Here is a 19,620-nt window from a genome sequence, read left to right as displayed (position 1 = left end):
AGAATGACAATTTTGTTAATTGTTGCCTTTTCAATTGTTAGCAGCAGGACTTAGGCTTGGCTGAGGATTTTAGCAATGGAATAATAGTAACGTGGCCCAAATTCAAGAAGCAAGCTAAAGAGTAGGGCAGTACAGTTCAAAATACCTTCCCGACAGGAAACAGTTTAACATGTTTGCTGTGTTCAGTTTACTGTGCAGCGCTGTTTTGTCAGCGCTTAACTTAAAGATGGCCCATGTGCTTCTCTCCTCCCCTCTAATGAGGAGGCAGCAGGGGCAAAGATCAAGTTCCTTTCCTGATGTGGAAACATGGCATTCCGCAGAGTGGACAGGGACTCCAATCAAACAATAGATGTCAAGAGCATCAGCCCTACAGAACAACTGCCTACCTCCTGCCCTCCTCAGATCCCAACCTCTTCACCTCCAGTTTACTCCACCTTCCTGTTCAATTTGATCCTCAGGAATGATTCCAACAGTGGGACGGACAATAAACAGCAAGCGTTCAAGAAAAAAGGGAAAATGAGACAATGAAATATTTTTCCTGCCCTTTGAGAAATCTGTATGCTCGTGGAGGTGTTATATTTATTTGGCTAGTGTACCATAAGGCAGAAAAGGGAAATCTGAAGGGGTTAACACCAGCTTCATTATGTGGCAGCTGGTTTGTATCTGAGGCTTTGTGCTCATGCCAGTCTCTGGCCTAGGTAATTTATAATAGCCTCAAGTTCCAATATAAAAAGCACATAGCTGCGGGGAGACATGTCAGCTTCCCTTACATAGTCTGTCATTTCCTTGGAAACATAATAATTAAGATGTCTGGTATAACTGCTTCTGCCAGGAATATTTTTAGATTTCAGCCCATTTCAAGACATTCTGAATTCAAGGAGGGAATTATTAAATACTGCATGACAAACTAAGGCAAGGACTCTTACAGGTTTGTTCTGTCAAAAGGAACAGATACTTCATCTAAATCTCTTGACAGTAAGTAGAGGAATACCTAGACTTGAATTAAAAATAAAAGAATTGGCATCAGTTTGATTAGAGCGAAAATCACTTCAGAGATGGGAGAGAAATATTCACTCTTAATCAAAAGCAGTTGTTCAGTCTAAAAGACTGATACAGTTTTAAAGGTAGAATGGCACCATCCCCCATCCTTAAATTAATGCAGCTGCTTCTTCTGATTACTCACATTATTCATAAACAAGCTACTTATCATAGTATGGGGGCACTACTGAGGATGTTACTCAGGATCCATTTGCTTGCAACTATCAGAAGAGGCAGTGCATGGCGTTTGTATGGTGAATTAACTTCCTGGAGATAGGGTAAAACTGTCTACTGCATTAAAACAATTTAGCTTGCAGTATGTTTAACTCCTAGATGAATACCATTAGTTAAAAGGAAGATTTGAATTCAATAGGTTAAAATAATTTAAAAGAGGGTCTGGAAAGTACTCTTTAACAGAGAATGCAATTTTTCTGAACTCTTTTAGGTTTTCTTAATAATAGCTCTTATTATAGATGAGGCAAAGATATACATTCAGTTCAATTACAAGAAACATCCAATAGCTATATGATAACAAAGGTTGTATTACATTTTTATGATGAATATTAAGAGAAAGAGTGAAGAGGTATTTATGTTCCACTAATGTTTGTTTAGAACCCAGTATGTTCCAGATAATGTGCTAGGTGGCTACCCCCACATACACTATCTGGTTGAATCCTCTCAACCGTCTACTGAAGGGTCCATTCTGTCCCCATTTTCAAGTAAGGAAGCTGAATCTCATCATAGTTATTAAAATGCAAATCTGTGACTTTTCTCTACCACTGGTAGTCAATGACTCTGTTTTTAAACTACATTTCTTTAAAAACCTGAGGTCTAGGTGCGCCTGAGTGGTTCAGTTGGTTAAGTCTCCATCTCTTGATTTCAGCTCAAGTCATGATCTCACAGTGATGAGATCAAGCCCCAAGTAGGGCTTCATGCTGGGCATGGAGTCTGCTTAATGTTCTCTCTCTCTTCATCAAAACAAATAAGCTAAAACCCTTATATCTATTAGTTTTCATAGACCACCATTAAAAATAGCATGGTGAAATCTTTCTTTCCTCAAAAATAAATATTAAAAATTATAACTCTATAAGATATTTACCATAAGTCATTGCACAGAAGGGTCCTCTGAGAATGATATAATTCATTTTGAGGAGCCATTTAAGTTACAGTAATACTAGGTTAAATTGACTCCACTTCAAAATATTACTTAAAGGTTTATGTAGATTTTGCCAACACAAATCAAGGAAGTAGAACCTTAATGATGCAACATTTATTTTCCTTATCTTACTGTGTTTCTTCACTGTACTCGTCACCTCTCTATCTCTAGCTCTACTTCTATTGCTCTGTTTCTATCTGTGTACCTCCCCGTATATGTATCGATCCTTCTGTCTGCCTATCTATTTTTGCTATTCCTCCCTCCACTTTACTAAAATGTGAATAGCAGCTTGAGAGCGGAGAATTATCTGTTTGGTTCACTGGTAAACCAGTAACTCAATAAATAGTAAGCTCAATAAATATTTGTTGGATGAAGAAATGGTGAATTTATTGACATTAAAATAGAAATGTCTAATTTACAGGTGTAGTGGGTTGAATAGTGTCCTCCTAAAATTCATGCTTACCTAGAACCTTAGAATGTGACCTCATCTGGACATTAAATCATCCTGGATTTAGGGTGACTTTATTTTTTTAACATTTATTATTTTTAAGAGAGAAAACATGAGTGGGAGAGGGGCAGAGAAAGAGGGAGACACAGATTTGGAAGCAGATTCCAGGCTCTGTCTGAGCTGTCAGCACTGAACCCAATGTGGGGCTCAAACCCATGAACCGTGAGATCATGACCTGAAGTCGGACACTTAACTGGTTGGGCCACCCACGTGCCCCTAGAGTCACATTAACTGCAATGACCTGTGTCCTTATAAGAAAGGAAAAGACATGGATACAGAGGAAGAAGGCTGTGTGAGGACAGAAGCGGAGATTGGAGTGGTGCTGCCACAGACTAAGGAATTCCCCGGGGCTCCTACAAGCTCAAGCGGCAAGGAATGTTCTTCCTTGGAAGCTTCAGAGGGAGCATGGCCCCCCTGCTGACACCTGATTTCAGACTTCTAGGACCCAGAGAAAATAAAATTCTGAGTTTTAAGCCAACCAGTTTGTGATACTATGCTATGGGAAGCCCTAGGAAACTAATACAGCAGGAAAGTTTTTTTTTGTGTTTCAGCATGTGACCAACTTAGAGTATGAGAAGAATTTACCAGAACCCACTCTTCCCAAAGAATTAAGCAAGACATGTGAGATGCAGAGGTGAATAAAATTAAGTGGTATCTGAGGAATTTACAGTTCCTATCTCCATGGGAGATCGGAAAAGCACATAGACAATTGCAAATCACACAAAATAAGCAAGTTTGCTAAATGATATTGAAGCAATAAAGTCAGGAGATGTGAAAAAATCAATATTTTATTGGTTGTGAGAATCTGAAATAAAAATTGATTCCTCTTTAATATATATTCTGGTTGTTCTTATCTTAAAATAAGACAGTATGGCTACTATGAGTACAGACACACTTGTTTTGTATGTGAGTGTGTGTGTGTGTAAACATACATATGCCATATATATGCATACATGTATATGCATATATATGCCACGCATATATTGTACTTGTCAGTTGCCTGTTATATTTGCATTTATGTGTATGTATATGCACATACACATAGCCATACATGTGTAATAAATATATGTATATATAGACAGAGACAGATTACTGGAATGCCTGACCTAAACTAGAGTTTTAAAGTGGACAGTTGTTTCTTTGTTCTGACTCACTTTTTAATTTTCCTCATTTTTAATTATTCTGTTTTGGTATGAATGATTTACTTCCACATCCCCAACTAGATTAATCACTTGCTGATATGTGAACCGAAGAGTGTTCAGTGCCTCTTTCTCTAACTTGTAACAAGCAGTCCTAAAATAGTGGCATACACACACACACAACCATTCTTTTCTATTCACCATTTTGAATTTCTTTCTTTTAAAAATTTTTTTTAACATTTACTTATTATCGAGAGACAGAGAGAGACAGAGCATGAGCATGGGAGGGGAAGAGAGAGGGGAGACACAGAATCTGAAGCAGGCTCCAGGCTCTGAGCTGTCAGCACAGAGCCCAATGCGGGGCTCAAACTCACTGACCGCGAGATCATGACCTGAGCCGAGGTCAGATGCTTAACCAGCTGAGCCACCCAGGCGCCCCACTATTTTGAATTTCTAAGTTCTACTGAGCAAACCTGCACAGAGCACCAAGCACACTTGTCAGCTGCACCTTTTTGCAGTTTTTGGCAGGTCCCTGTGCCAAGGTTGCGTCTAGAGGGTGCTTGCTTGACTTTTATGGCCTTCAGCAGGGAGGTTATCATATTCTGGCTTGACTGCTGCCTTGGAGATTATTTTCTAAAACACCTGTCTTTTCTGGTGTTTTACCTCTCCCTATCAACTGTAATAAACTTCCTGTCATTGGGCCTGTGTTTAAATTGTTACAGTCTTATGTGGCTTCTTTTAACAAGTGTATATCATCCCCTTGCACAGAAGGACACGGGCATGCTCAATCTGAATAGGTGAAAGCAGGTAGCCCCATTTTCCAAGGTTAAATCCCTCAGGGATTATCCTTATTAAAGTCTTTTCATTCTTTTGTCAAAGATGATGTCAAAGGTACAGTTAACATGAAAGGTAGGCACTGAATGAGGATGAAGAAACAATTAAGTGGAATCAGAATGTTTCCCTTTTTGGTGTTGAGAATGCAATTCTGATGAGGGTCCTTAGTTCTTTGGTCCAATTCACAGTATTTTTCATATAGAAAACAAATAAGTGCCTCTTAGACTATATATCAGATCACCAAAATAGTACTTGGAATAGTAGTCTATCAGTATTTCCAAACAGGTAAAAATTAAAGTTATTTAATTTTTTTTAATGTTTATTTATTTTTGAGAGAGACAGAGTGTGAGCGGGGAGGGGCAGAGAGAGAGACACAGAATGTGGAGTAGGCTCTAGGCTCTGAGTTGTCAGCACAAAGCCCAACGCGGGGCTCAAACTCGGGAATGGCGAGATCATGACCTGAAGCCCACCCAAAGTCGGGCGCTTAACCGACTCAGCCATCCAGGCGCCTCCCAAATTAAAGTTATTTTTAAATCAATACTGCTAACGCTAGCACCCAATGTTTAGATGTCCTGCCATCTTCACTATATCAAACTGAAACCTACCACAGTGCTAATTATTTACATTTAAACTTGCTTTCGGAGCTAGTGATGCTGGGAAGAAAATCCTTAAAACTTTTATTAGAGGCTCTTAAGTTAACGAGGCCTTGAATTACAGTATTTGATGTTGTGTGCTTGTGTTTGGGGGTATAATTTTAAGTTACAGCTACAATATAAACTCTGGTTTAATTATAATTTATTAAATTATTTCTATGGGGGCATCATGTCTTGGTTTCATGGATTCATTTATATAATTCCTTGATGGCCAATGGCCCAGTACAAAACCAATGCTTTTGTATATTCCCTCACTCTGTTCCTAGCTGTACTCACAATTCCCTTTTGGATCACATTTTACTTCCTTTCTACAAGTTCAAATCATGACCCCCATTTACAAACTGACTTCACTGTCATTCTTTTTTGATATTCTTTTGATTATAAAGTTAAGCACATTTTCTATCTTTTTAAACCCAGAAATACTTGACAAAACCCAGATTTTTAGTCCACAATAATAAAGTCATTTTAAGGAACTATCTGTATAATGGTTTCACTCCCTAATTATTAAACTAAGATAGGACTGACCAACTGTTTAACTGATATTCCTATACCTACATGCTATGCCTGTAAAGATATAGTATAATGGTCATATCTAGAATATTAGTGTGCCTATTTGAGAAAACTATTGCTGAAGAGAGCTATTTCAAATTTTCATTGCAAAAATTTTGAAATGTGTGGCCAATTTATAATCAAATTTGTCCTAAGTGGCAAAAATATCACTAATCCTTTTTATTGGGAAGTACCTAGGTCACATGCTCTGCATTATTATGCCTCTTTGCTCTCAAACTCTTTGCTTACACTTTTTAGCTTAGACCATACAGTGGATTGCAAATGTCTACATTTCTGCCATTCCCCAGTCTGTGAATAGCATAAGGGCAACATCTGATTTATTTATTTCAGAGTCCTTCGTAGCTGGCACAGCTGTAGAGTTCAACTAGACAACCCTTGCATTTTATGAGGATGTTTGGGTTTAAAGAGGTTAAGTGATTTGCCTCAGAAAATAAAACTGTCTCTTGACAACAAGCTAGACCTTTGCTTTTTTTCTAAACCAAACATTGATAACAAAGACATTGACAGAAGACTATGAATGATTTTCCACTTATGGAAGTTGATCTTTTGCCTATGGTAGACAACATCGCTCAACAATATTTAATAAAATTTGTATTTGGCACTATAATATCCACACTGTGGATTGTGCATGGTAAATTACTCTTTCAACAATCACTGTATTCTAATTGAGCTCACCTTGCCTTCAATTGCTGTGTTAGAAGAGGAACTGATTAATTTTAATTATACAATATAAATGTATTTCTAAATATCAGTATGAACCTAAGTTTTCCTCTTTGAATCTCAGCCATGTTGAAGAAAGCTGTATTCTAGTTCTGAATGGGTGAATTATCATTTGATAGTTTTTTTTTTTTTTTTTGAAACATTGACGAGAAGGAATAGTATTCTGCTGCCTATCTGAGATGTTTAAATTTGATTAATACATGGTTATTTCATGAAAAAGTTTCAGTTTAGACAATTCTACAGGCCATGAATATTTTTTTTTCCCAACTGGCAGCATCCAGTTCAGAATGTACTTCTTTTGTGATTTAGCTATACAATCTTTGATGCTATGCTTAGTTTTACTCAGTTGTACTTCCTTGGTCCTCACCAAGAAGGAAGTATAGAGGTGGATAAATTTCAAGTTGCAAAGTGTGGGCATGACTGTTCCCCAAGGCCTTCTGTACTAATTTTTTATAAGGACTCCAGCACTGTTGAAAAGATCATGGGGTAATAGAACATGTTAGAATTCAGTTTACTTTATAACCCACCTCTTGTCTACTTACTTAGATCTGTAAGGATGGTATTACATGCCATTAACAGAAGTGCTTTTTTTTCCATTTTAACATTACCATTTTCATAATCTCATTCTTTTTAGTCCCTTATGACACTCTCTGGAACTGGAAGCTGGACTATCTGCTATGGTTGGTGTCTCTTGTTCTGTTCTTCCCCCTCTGACTTTCACAAAATGAGTGGATATGCTGATTAACTCCCTTCAAAGAGACATCACACATTATCATTAAAATCTCATCAATGAAGTAGTTTTCAGAATTGCATTTGTTTCCTATGATTTGCCCATGGGGCTTTTCAGTAAAAGGAAGATTTCCCATTTTAAGAGATTGTAAAATTGTCTCAAGCTTCAACTCCTTAATGTCTTTAATCTAAAAAAAGGTCACTGCTACCCTATTATAATAAGGTTGCTGAGAAGGACCAAGAGAAAACAAAATTTGCAATGGAATCTTTGGCCATAAATATATTCGTAAAGGTTTGTTACTTCAGTTGAAAACTCAGGGTATTACTATTTCAGCTGTGCTAATAACAACAGCAGTCTGAGCTGGTGTAGATCATGTTTACACGGTCAGCACCTATGTGGCAAGACATGAGCTTTGTAGCTTTTCCAAGAATTGCCAAATGGCAATAACAACAATAAGATAAAGACATATTTCTAACAAAAAACAAGGCTATGATCATGTCTAGTAGGAAAGTTACCAGGAAATTTCATTGGGACCAAACATAGCTTCTAATGATTATATTCCTTAGAAAGAGCCATATTTTGACATTACAAATGTTGCAAAATAAAATAGGTTTATCTATATTCTCAAGGATAAGAGGATAAATTCTGAAATAAAATTAAATAATATAATCTGATTAGAAGGAATGCATAAACAGAAGTTAATGCACCCTTCCTCATTTACCTTAGATTCCTATGAAATTGGGGAACTCAGAAGTTAAGCCTGTTTTATCAATATGATTCTGGCTACAAATTTGAAAGATATTTGGTGTGGTTAAGATGGCATACTGTGGGATAAGTTCTGATCCTTGGATTTTAAGCAGGTTATGTTAGGAAAAGTAAAGTCTTTCATCATATTTCCTACACACTTGTGCTACTCGGTACTTTAAAATTCTACTTCTATATTAGCCATAATTAGATATCTGTCTTTACTATACATTGCAGGACAAATTGTTATCTTGATGTGTATTCTTTTAGAAAATTAAATGTTAATTACATCATTATGCCTTAAAAAAACACAACAACACACAACCCTTGTATTACGTTCAGTTGCAAATGTTGAGTATGGATTTGGGTTTCCTCTTCCTAACATTTGTATTTCTCACAAGATGCTATCATGTAAGCCATGTCATGTGAATGATTTTTAGAGGAAAACACATTTAAGAAAGCAAGTTTGATCGTGAACTGGCAAACATTTTATTCACTCTTTTTTTTTTTTTTTTTTTTTTTGAAATCAGGGAATGGAGTAACTATCAAGTATCTGAACATTTTCCTTTAAGCCCCAAATTTAGTGTTTACATAGACATAGGCATTTTTCTTAAATTGCACTATTTTATGCCATTGTGGAAAGAATTTACTAATGAAAACCTTTTCTTGATGTTTTTCTTAATTATGGATGCTATTGCGTTCTTTTAAATAAAATACCTCTAAAATTACTGAGGTATGTAAAATTGTCTATTCCTACACTTAGCCCTAAACTTCTATGATTTGCACATTCTGTACCAGTTTTTCAGAATCTCTGGCATTTTGTTCAATTAGGAAATACCAAATTAACTTTCTCCTTATAACTAAGAATTAGTATCTAATAGTCACTAATACAACACAAGCTTTGCTTCAGAAAATCTGGGTTTAAGTATAGGAGGCATAATGGAACTTGGCTAAATTAATAACCTTAATGAAGCCTCAGCTTCATCATCAGTAAAATGGCAACAATAACAGAATGTAACCTATGGTGTTGTACTGAGATTTAATTAAAATAGAGCATGTAGAGCCACTAGAGTAATAATAAGCAGTCAATAAATGTTATCTATTGCTAATTCTATGACTCTAAGAACAATGCTTATTAAATTGGGCCTTTGAACTGAAATCTAAGAGTTGAAAGTCAGCTGTGCAAAGACTGGAATAAAAGCATGCAAGTAAAGTTGCAGCTGAGACGTGCTTGAGTTACCAAGAGCATTTCTGAGTCACAGAGATGAAGTTAGCATACTGTTAGTAAAAATTTGAGATAAAGTAGGTGACACAATGTAAAGATCATACATGAAGGACATGTAGAACGTGGTAGAAAACTTGATTGTTTTCTTAGTGTGGCAAGAACCATTGCATGAGTTTATGTAGTGGAGTGGTCATGATTTGATTTAGGTTTTGAAAAATATTACTCTCAGGGTGCTGGGGTGGCTCAGTTAGTTAAGTATCTGACTCTTGATCTCAGTTCAGGTCTTGATCTCGGGGCTGTGAGCTCAGGCCCTGCATTGGGCTCCACAATGGGCATAAGAAGCCTACTAAAAAAATATTACTCACATTGCTTTTTGTATGGGAAACTGTGTAGATAAAAGTAGAGAGATAGCAAGAGGTGTAGTGTAGGTAAAAAAAAATGGTGATGCAGATTAAGATGATGATTCATAGAGATTAAGAGAAACAGATGTTTCTCTCTTAATGTTTCCTTACTTGGGTACCATAATTGATTTCTGGTTCCCCATGAGAAGTAGAGGCCTGCTCATATTTTCAGCTGGGTGCTTGCCATATGCCAATGTTCTCCTATATAAATGTGTATATATTTATACATTACCATTTTATGATTATAACATCCCCATAAGTTCGTTGTGGGTTGGATTGCAACCCTCTCATAAATTCATGGCTTGAAGTTTTAACCCTCATTGCCTCAGAATGTGACCTTATTTGGAAATAGGTTGTTGCGGTATCTAGTCAGGTCTAGATCAGGTCATTGTGGAACAGGATGGGCCCCTAATCCAATGATGACTGGTGGTCTCATAAAAAATCACCATGTGAAGAGACTACACACACACCGGGAGAACAACATGGGCAGATTACAGTTTTGTGCCGTAGATAAGGAACTACAGGAATTGAATAGAAAGTCCTGCACCAGATCCTTCTTTTGTACTTTCAGAGGGAGCATGATCCTGCTAATACCTACAATTTGGACTTCTACCTCCAGAACTATGAGGCAACAAATGAATCTTGTTTTAAACCACCCAGTTTGTTGTACTTTGTTGCAGAATAGTAGAGTTATATGCTATTACTATTATCTTGAGGAAACCAAGGCAGTTAGGCTATATAATTAATCTAAGATCACAAAATAGTAAATATTAGAGCTGAGACTTAAATTAAGCCAATATGACACCAGAGACTAAATTATTTTTTTAATTTTTTTTAATGTTTATTTATTTTTGAGAGAGAGACAGAGCACGAGTGGGGGAGAGGTAGAGAGAGAGGGAGACACAGAATCCAAAGCAGGCTCCAGGCTCTGAGCTGTCTGCACAGGGCCTGACGTGGGGCTCGAACTCACAAACCATGAGATCATGACCTGAGCTGAAGTCTGATGCTTAATTGACTGAGCCATCCAGGTGCCCTGACTAAATTCTTGATAATGACACGAAATTACTTCAAATTTGATGTTAAGATATCCCTCAAGTGTAATGAATTGTCTCTTGACTCTATTTTTTTATCTGATACATAGACATTAAAATTCTTCTTATAACAATGGGAGTATTTCAAGAAGCATATTTGAATTAATTAATTTAGCTTTAAGTATAATCATAACAGTTTATTAGTTGGAGTTTATAATAATTTTTATACTTATGGTAATTTTTATATTTTATGATAAAGCGTATGATAAGTAACTTTTCTTCAGAAAATATGTTAGAGTATCATATTAATTAAATGTTAGATACTCATAATTACTTGAGAAGTTGCTCATTCTCTAATCAACCTATTTTTTTTCAAATCTGCAATACGCTTTCATTAATTATGATCACAATGATGTACATTCTATAGTGTGTTTATTTATTTAGTTTATGACTGGAAGTTTGTGTCTTTTTTTTATTATATGAAATTTATTGTCAAATTAGTTTCCATACAACACCCAGTGCTCATCCCAAAAGACGCCCTCTTCAATGCCCATCACGTACCCTCCCCTCCCTCCCACCCCCCCCATCGACCCTCAGTTTGTTCTCAGTTTTTAAGAGTCCCTTATGCTTTGGCTCTCTCTCCCACTCTAACCTCTTTTTTTTTTTTTTTCCTTTCTTTTCCCTTCCCCTCCCCCATGGGTTTCTGTTAAGATTCTCAGGATCCACATAAGAGTGAAACCATATGGTATCTGTCTTTCTCTGTATGGCTTATTTCACTTAGCATAACACTCTCCAGTTCCATCCACGTTGCTACAAAGGGCCATATTTCATTCTTTCTCATTGCCACGTAGTACTCCATTGTGTATATAAACCACAATTTCTTTATCCATTCATCAGTTGATGGGCATTTAGGCTTTTTCCACAATTTGGCTATTGTTGAGAGTGCTGCTATAAACATTGGGGTACAAGTGCCCCTATGCATCAGTACTCCTGTATCCCTTGGGTAAATCCTAGCAGTGCTACTGCTGGGTCATAGGGTAGGTCTATTTTTAATTTTCTGAGGAACCTCCACACTGTTTTCCAGAGTGGCTGCACCAGTTTGCATTCCCACCAACAGTGCAAGAGGGTTCCCGTTTCTCCACATCCTCTCTAGCATCTATAGTCTCCTGATTTGTTCATTTTGGCCACTCTGACTGGCGTGAGGTGATATCTGAGTGTGGTTTTGATTTGTATTTCCCTGATGAGGAACGATGTTGAGCATCTTTTCATGTGCCTGTTGGCCATCTGGATATCTTCTTTAGAGAAGTGTCTATTCATGTTTTCTGCCCATTTCTTCACTGGATTATTTGTTTTTTGGGTGTGGAGTTTGGTGAGCTCTTTATAGATTTTGGATACTAGCCCTTTGTCCGATATGTCATTTGCAAATATCTTTTCCCATTCCGTTGGTTGCCTTTTAGTTTTGTTGATTGTTTCCTTTGCTGTGCAGAAGCTTTTTATCTTCATGAGATCCCAATAGTTCATTTTTGCTTTTAATTCCCTTGCCTTTGGGGATGTGTCGAGTAAGAAATTGCTACAGCTGAGGTCAGAGAGGTCTTTTCCTGCTTTCTCCTTTAGTGTTTTGATGTAATCAACCTATTTTTGAAGGATTTTTATAAGCCCTCAAATTTAGAAGAAAGCCATTATTTAGCTTTTTATCTCCTAATCCAATTGTCCAATTATTTTTTAATATGACACATAGAAATGTTAGGCACCACGTAAATGTAGTTTGTGGCCTATTTTTAGTCATACTCTTCCATGTAATGATTACTAGAAGTTTAAACACAAAATACATGTGTTTCCATTAGTATTGTTTGTAAGAAGGAGGGTCTAAACTGAATTTAAAAGCTTGAGATTTTAGCGTTCCTGTGAAAAATATGCTTGTTTTGGGGACTGCCTTGATTTTTGATTTTCTTCTCAAACTGGAGGTCTATGTTATACAAACTTTAAAGAAAAAGTTGTCTCATCTAAAGAATTCCAAAGTGATCTGACTTAATAATAGCTTAATCAGAGAAAAAATGTTCTTATTTTAGTGACAAAAACAGGCATCCATAAAAAATAAAAAAGTAATCTCAGAGGCTATGAAGTTGTCTACTCCTACCATCTAATGCTGTAGAGAAAAAAATTGAAGCGCAAAAAGAAATTCTGGGCTAAATATTCAAAATGAGGTAGTGGCACAGCCTAAAATAACGGCATACTGGTTTCTTGACTTTCAGATTTTGCTCTTTCCAAAAAAAAAAAAAAAAAAAGATTTTGCACTTTCTGCCACATTATGCTGCCTTTCTTGACTTCACTATATTAAGAAATGATTTTTTTAAATCCTCTTGTTTTATATCCTGTGTACTTGTCCTATGTACTCCTTACTAGTTAAAGAGGTTCCAGTGGTCAGCATTGCTATTTAAAAGCACTCTTAATTTCTTAACTATTGTTCTTGCATCTATATTGCAATTGCATAGTTTTATTTTTCTTGAGAATGTCTTTTTCTCAGATAATAAATTTACCTTTAAATAGGAAAAATCACCTTTCTTCTATTCCCATTTCTATATCCATTGCTCTCGAGATATGCTTCCTAATTAGACAAATGGTTGTCACCTAATTAACTGAACTCTAATTTTGACATGTCTGCTCACTACCTTCCTCTTGAGTGAGACAAGCCCTCGGGATATGAAAGCTTGTCATTGTAGTTTCTGACTGTGAAGGGTTATAGTTCACATAATTGCTGAACATTTTATTTGTCATTCAGCCTTTTCCTTGCCTCTTGCTAGGAAAGTACTACTTGCCGCAAAAAATATATTTGTCTGTCTTAACCTTTACTGACCCAAGCCAGCTCTTAATCGCCCAAACTAGATCACAGTCACAGGTGCACAGTTTCTATGTTGAAGGCAAAAACAGATATTGTAATTTTAACCACTCCAAACTAACTCTATGATTTTTAAAAGAATAAAGGACAAAGGAGAGGTTCTAGGGCACCCTGTCTACCCACTTACATGGCTTTAATGTAATGACTCCAGCCTCATTTGAAAAATATCCATAGTTTTTTGGGATAGTTTGGAAAATCATGTTGGGTTAGGTAGATTTGGATGGTTGGCCATAAATATAATGATGAGGTCACCTCAATTTCAGTCATGCTGCCCACTGTCTGAATGTATTTCTCGTTATTTGGTTTAAGGGGTATAATCACTTAAGCCATAGTATCTCTCAGCAGCAACATGGTTCTTCATTCCTTGTCAGGATGTGCAAATCCATAACCAGAAGTAGGTCAATTAAACTTTCACGTACACGTCTGTAAATCATATGTTGTCTGAATGTTGTCTGAAGGTCTTCTGGGCAGTGACACTGAAAAAGCAAATTTCATTTAAAGAAGTAATATATACTTTTGTAAATTTTCTTTACAATTGCTTTATTGCTAGTTGCATGTTGGCTGAGTGAATGCCTTATTTCTCTTTTCAGAACATAGCTAGACTTATCTAAGAGGAGACAACATCTGAATAAATGTGCCTTAAGCAACATGGTTCTCCTACAGAACAATGCACTTTCTTAAGAAATACCTAAAGTCATAGCAATTATTTTAGCAAGTGGCGGAAATTCTATTATTTAATGTACACTAATGTACAACTTAAGGAAAATAAGCATTGCAGATCACATTACCTTTAAAACAGAATGTTCATCAGGGAGAAGTAGTTGTTTGACATCCTTTCATATTGTATTCTGTCAAACACTTAGCAACACAAGTAATTTTCAGCAACCTTAGGGCATGCCTCCTCTTGGATTTCAGAAAAACAATGTTTTCACGGCAAAGTAATGAACACCTAATAAGCATTAAGAAAACTCCTACTGGTTGATTAGCTGATCTGTCTTTATGAGTGCCATTCTTCCATTCATTAATAAATTTATGACTACTCTCCCAGGAAATGAAGAAAATTGTTTTGCCAATTAAAACATTAGCTAATCATGTGATTAAAATGAAGCCCCAAAAAGCAGAGTCCAATGAAGGTTTTCAGTGAGCACATCAAGATCTACCAAAAGTCTCCAAAATTTTTATTGCCACATCCTTTCTCTATTGGACTAAGAGTCACAAGATTGAAGAGACCAGACACTGAAATTATTTATATATACATATATATATATATACTCTTCTGTTCACCCTACATACTTATTAACCAAGACACAGTCAGTCATTATATTAAAAAAATAAATCGAAGGGGCGCCTGGGTGGCTCAGTCGGTTAAGCAGCCGACTTCGGCTCAGGTCATGATCTCGCGGTCCATGAGTTCGAGCCCCACGTCGGGCTCTGTGCTGATAGCTCAGAGCCTGGAGCCTGTTTCAGATTCTGTGTCTACCTCTCTCTGACCCTCCCCTGTTCATGCTCTGTCTCTCCCTGTCTCAAAAATAAATAAAACGTTAAAAAAATTTAAAAAAATATTTAAAAAAAATAAATCAAGAAACACAGATAAGAAAAACAAAAGAAAAAAAAATCCATCACCCTAAATCCAACCACACATGGTTAAGCAGTCCTATTATTTCGTATAAACTTTTTCAGATATTTTTCCCATGATTTTGTGTTGATATATTACTGGCATCACAACGCACTCTGTTCTGTAATTTGTATTTGTTAGTAAATATTTTTTATTACTCTTTCTTTATCAAGAAGCAAATAACTACATTTTCATTCGATAGGGCTGTATATATTTTAATAATTAAGTTTTAGCATTCCATAATTTTGATAAACAGACTCCTAATATAGACCTTAGATTTTTTCCAAATTAAAAAAAAATTACAAAGAGCCTTCTTATATGTGGTTAAGCAAATATTTAAGATGATTTACATGAAATTTTTTATTTAGCATATACCATATTATATTTTTATATTTGGGTATTGTCCTATATTTTCTTTTATTTTCATTAATTGTTGACACATTTTGATATTATTGCTATATTTTAATTTACCATCTTCTATAATATCAAACCTGAATAAACAATTTGTCTGCCAGTCATTTCAACAACAGTGATGTTACAAAGAAAAAAGTTTATATATTTTCCCCATTTTATCATATAAGATATTTAAGAAGATATATTTTTAGTTGTCTAAATTGAATAAAATTAATGACACAATGTTTTTCATCAAGGACATTAAAACTTGAAACTGGCATTTTATTCTCCTGCAAATGGATGACTTTGAAGATATAATAACTATGAGCAAAGTTTGGTGTCATTGCCAGAAATTTCACCCACCATTGCTTTTGTATCATTGGTGTAAATGTTAGCACAGTGAAGAAAGGGTAAATAATGCCTTAGTGTTTTATGAAAATAGTTTCCACTTTAGGTCTACCCAGAACCAACTTAGAATCATCTATCAGTCAGAAAATCACTTTTGTCTACCACTGACCTCATTGGAATGAATTTGTCTTTAGTCCATGTGGTCTGTAGAATTATTCTCTCACTGAGTATCTACTGAGCACATTTCTAGTCTGTGGGAATACATGAGTGAACAAAACAGTGACTTAAATTCATTTCTGTCTTTTAAAGTGCATGGATGGTCATAATATATGAAAATATTAAAAATATTGAATATAAGCTGATCAGAAGTATTACAGAATATTGTAGATGTGATTCCCAATACATTGAATTTTATGGGCACTTCAACTTTAAGCCTTGGTAATTGGCTCATGACTAATGCATTTTTTCTAGATAAATAGATATCTCTGGTATAAACTTTGTTTAAACAGATCCTTCAGCTTTTGATCCCACTTTGAAAGTTACTTACTAAATTAACTATTTAGAAATACTGGTGCTGCCTATTTTGGGGGGAAAGTTATATCAATGAAATCTTGTCAGCTAATAGGAAACAAAGAAAATGGATTAGTCAAATACCGTAAGAATCCTAGTGCTAGTGAAGTTTTCAGGAAATGGAGCTTAATCAGTGGATTGCAAAATATTTTTATGAGTTCCTTGTATGTTCTCTCTTAATATCCCACTAAAATACCTGTCTGTCAGGAAAAACAACAACTGAAAAATACAATTAAGTCAGTGAAAACTAAGGCTTTGACCAACCTATTTCTAAAATCGGAGACGTTTCACTGGGTAAAAACAAGTAGGGACGTTAAGAAACGTAACTAGTGACTCATAGATGTAACACTATCAGGAAAGTATGGTTTTCCTGGAAGCAGCTAACAAAGGCTCAGACCTGCCCCCTTGCTGGTTTAGAGATGCCTTATTTTACCTACTAGAAAACTTGGATAACTAGAAATACAGTACAGTTTCATCTTTATCAGTTTATACCTTTCCAAAAAAGCTTTCTGAGACTTCTTCACTTATATTCCATCTGTCAGAAAGTTGAGTAGGTACTGCTGGCCATGGTTTTCTTCTGGGAGCTATAGTTGCGCCACATAAGATTTATAAGGAAAAACAAAATCCAAAGGAGCCATAGGGCAATATATTTTGAAATTAAAATATCTAAAAGGCAGGCCTTAGTGAAGCAATAGCAGCTGGTCTAGGAGATTTGTCCTGAGCAAAGGTACCAAAGATGTCAGACTTCATGTTAAGAGATGTATTCATTCATCTCAGGCTGTAGATTGGAGAGCAGGATGCTATAAGCAACAGATAAATGGTGGCAATAGCAGAGGAATGGCCCCATTTTTTTTTCCTTGGCAAACATTGGGTCTGTTTGGACCTATATTCTATCCAAGAACGTAAGCAGAACAATATTAAAAATCCAAAATGTAGAATATATTTTGAACAATAAGAGAAAAGCAGTATTAGATTATAGACTTGTAGGAAAAGTGATGAAAGTTCATCAAATAAAGGAAAAAATAGAGACTTTAAATTTATGTTCTTAAAAAGGTACAAGGAAATATCACCTCTATGAAAATAAAGTGAAAAGTCATAAAGCAACATCTGGAAGAATGATAGCAGACCAAAGATTTATAACATCCTATTGAGATGCAAGCATTCCAGTGAAAGTGGAGAAACTAACAGGTAATTGAATATGTAATAGCAAAATTATGATCCATTCACTTAGGAGGTTGGAAAGAATACACTGAGAAAAATTGCAGCCGTGATTCTCAGGACATTTTGAGAATTTCTCCTAGAATATCAGGTGTAAGGCCAGTAACACAAACTTTCTAAAAATGCGATGGTTGGCATTGTGGATAAAGAAAAAAAAAAGAGGCACAAACTCATATAATTAGCTTCATAGCATAAAGAAAAAAATCAAACATAACAGAAGAAAGATGATTTCCTGATTTGACAAATTACTGGGATGCTATCCTTAAAGTGCTTACCAAATTTAGACAAAATTAGTGAAAAGGGAATCATGCATTACATTTTGAGTTACAATGATAAAGGGAAAACATTACCAATACACTACCATGCAAAAACTATCAGCTTACTTATGAAACAGAAAAACCATATCAAATTATATTCAGATTTGATCTCTAAAAGACTAAATGTCAAGAAAATGTTGATCAGTATTTAGAGATTTTTAAAAAATTTATGTTAATCATTTGTTACCCAATAATTCTGATTCCAGATACAACATTGAGTACACAGAATGATCTCAATTTCCTACTCAATAATGACAGAAGAAAGAAGACTAAATTTGTCAGTACAAAATGTGTGCCCAAAATATGTACTGGCCCAACAATGTGACCTTTTTGCTTGCTGTGGGAAATATATTCTGATTTTCCAGATGGATGCCTTAGAATTTGTAAACTTGATGATATTAAAATTTCAGAGTATTCTACATTCTCTATTTACTCAGATTCTACTCTCCCCAAATAAATGTTTGTTTGCAAATTGACTGCCCATGAAGATACCCACAAAGAGAAAATTTTCCAGCAGAAAAACTTGTGTCCAGATTTCCGTTGAAGTTATAACTTTGCAGTTCTTGAATATGGATAATTTGGCATATGACTTATATGTCAATCCAGAATATTTTTTAAAAGCAAATCCCTCCCTAAGGAACAGAAATATTCTTAGTTTGTGAGAAAATTCAGTGTCTAAATGATGTAGGGCAAAACTTTGGACTGTGAAATACTTACTGATGGATACGAGGCTTCTGTGGGCCCAACTACCTAGTTTTACCTTTCTTATTTAAAATTTTACTTTAACATTAGGTTACAAACTGAATTCTTAATTTTCATAGTAACTACAGGAGAAAATTCTACTTTTTCTTCATGTTTTTTTGTGAGATAATTGAGTCTTTAAAAAGAAAGGAAAATTGACATTATTCATAGTTTGTTGCCTTGAAAGCCTCCTTAATTAGCATATTATATAGACATTTGTGCAATATGCAGACAATAAAAATTCATTTTCATATAAATTCCACCACTACCTTTCAAATCCTGTTTTCATATATTGAAATTCTTTGTACTCATTCTAATTCCTGGCATTTGCCTACAAAGCAAATAATATAAGCATGTTATAAATGTTTTAAAATGATATATCTTGAAGCAAATAATATGATGGTCTCTGAAATTTGATGTCAGTGAAATCTCTTGAATCCTACATCATTCCACCAACCCTTCTATTACCTCAACTTTTCCTAGACATACTCAATGGATAAAATTGAAAGTAATAGAAGTCGCGGTTACTATTATCATCAGTGAAGCACCTATCAACTGTTAAAAAACATGATAAGCTCAGGTTTCTTAAGTGGCAGAGTACAGTTCAGTTCAGGCATACTGCAACAATAAAAAGGATGAGAAATCTCCGAAGGCAGCATTTTGAAAATGCCAGTTTGTTGATTAAGGCTCAAAATCTGGAAATGATACACTGTAGCTCTTATACCTGGTCTCTGAGTAATTTCTCCATCTTCAAGAAATATACACATGTGTGC

General features: G+C 35.4%; 1 long non-coding RNA gene across 1 annotated transcript in view; it reads left to right on the top strand.

The window, feature by feature from the left end:
• LOC123576083 overlaps positions 1-18,577 on the top strand; it is a 36,272-nt gene extending 17,695 nt beyond the window's left edge. Inside the window, exons 2-3 of the long non-coding RNA XR_006701159.1 lie at positions 17,625-17,759; positions 18,313-18,577. This is a non-coding gene — a long non-coding RNA (uncharacterized LOC123576083). The remainder of the gene's footprint in view (positions 1-17,624; positions 17,760-18,312) is intronic.
• The last annotated feature ends 1,043 nt before the right edge of the window (positions 18,578-19,620 follow it).

This window comes from Leopardus geoffroyi, chromosome C2 (genome assembly GCF_018350155.1).
Source record: "Leopardus geoffroyi isolate Oge1 chromosome C2, O.geoffroyi_Oge1_pat1.0, whole genome shotgun sequence".
Classification (NCBI taxonomy): Eukaryota; Metazoa; Chordata; class Mammalia; order Carnivora; family Felidae; genus Leopardus; species Leopardus geoffroyi.
This window is presented reverse-complemented; position numbering and strand designations above follow the sequence as displayed.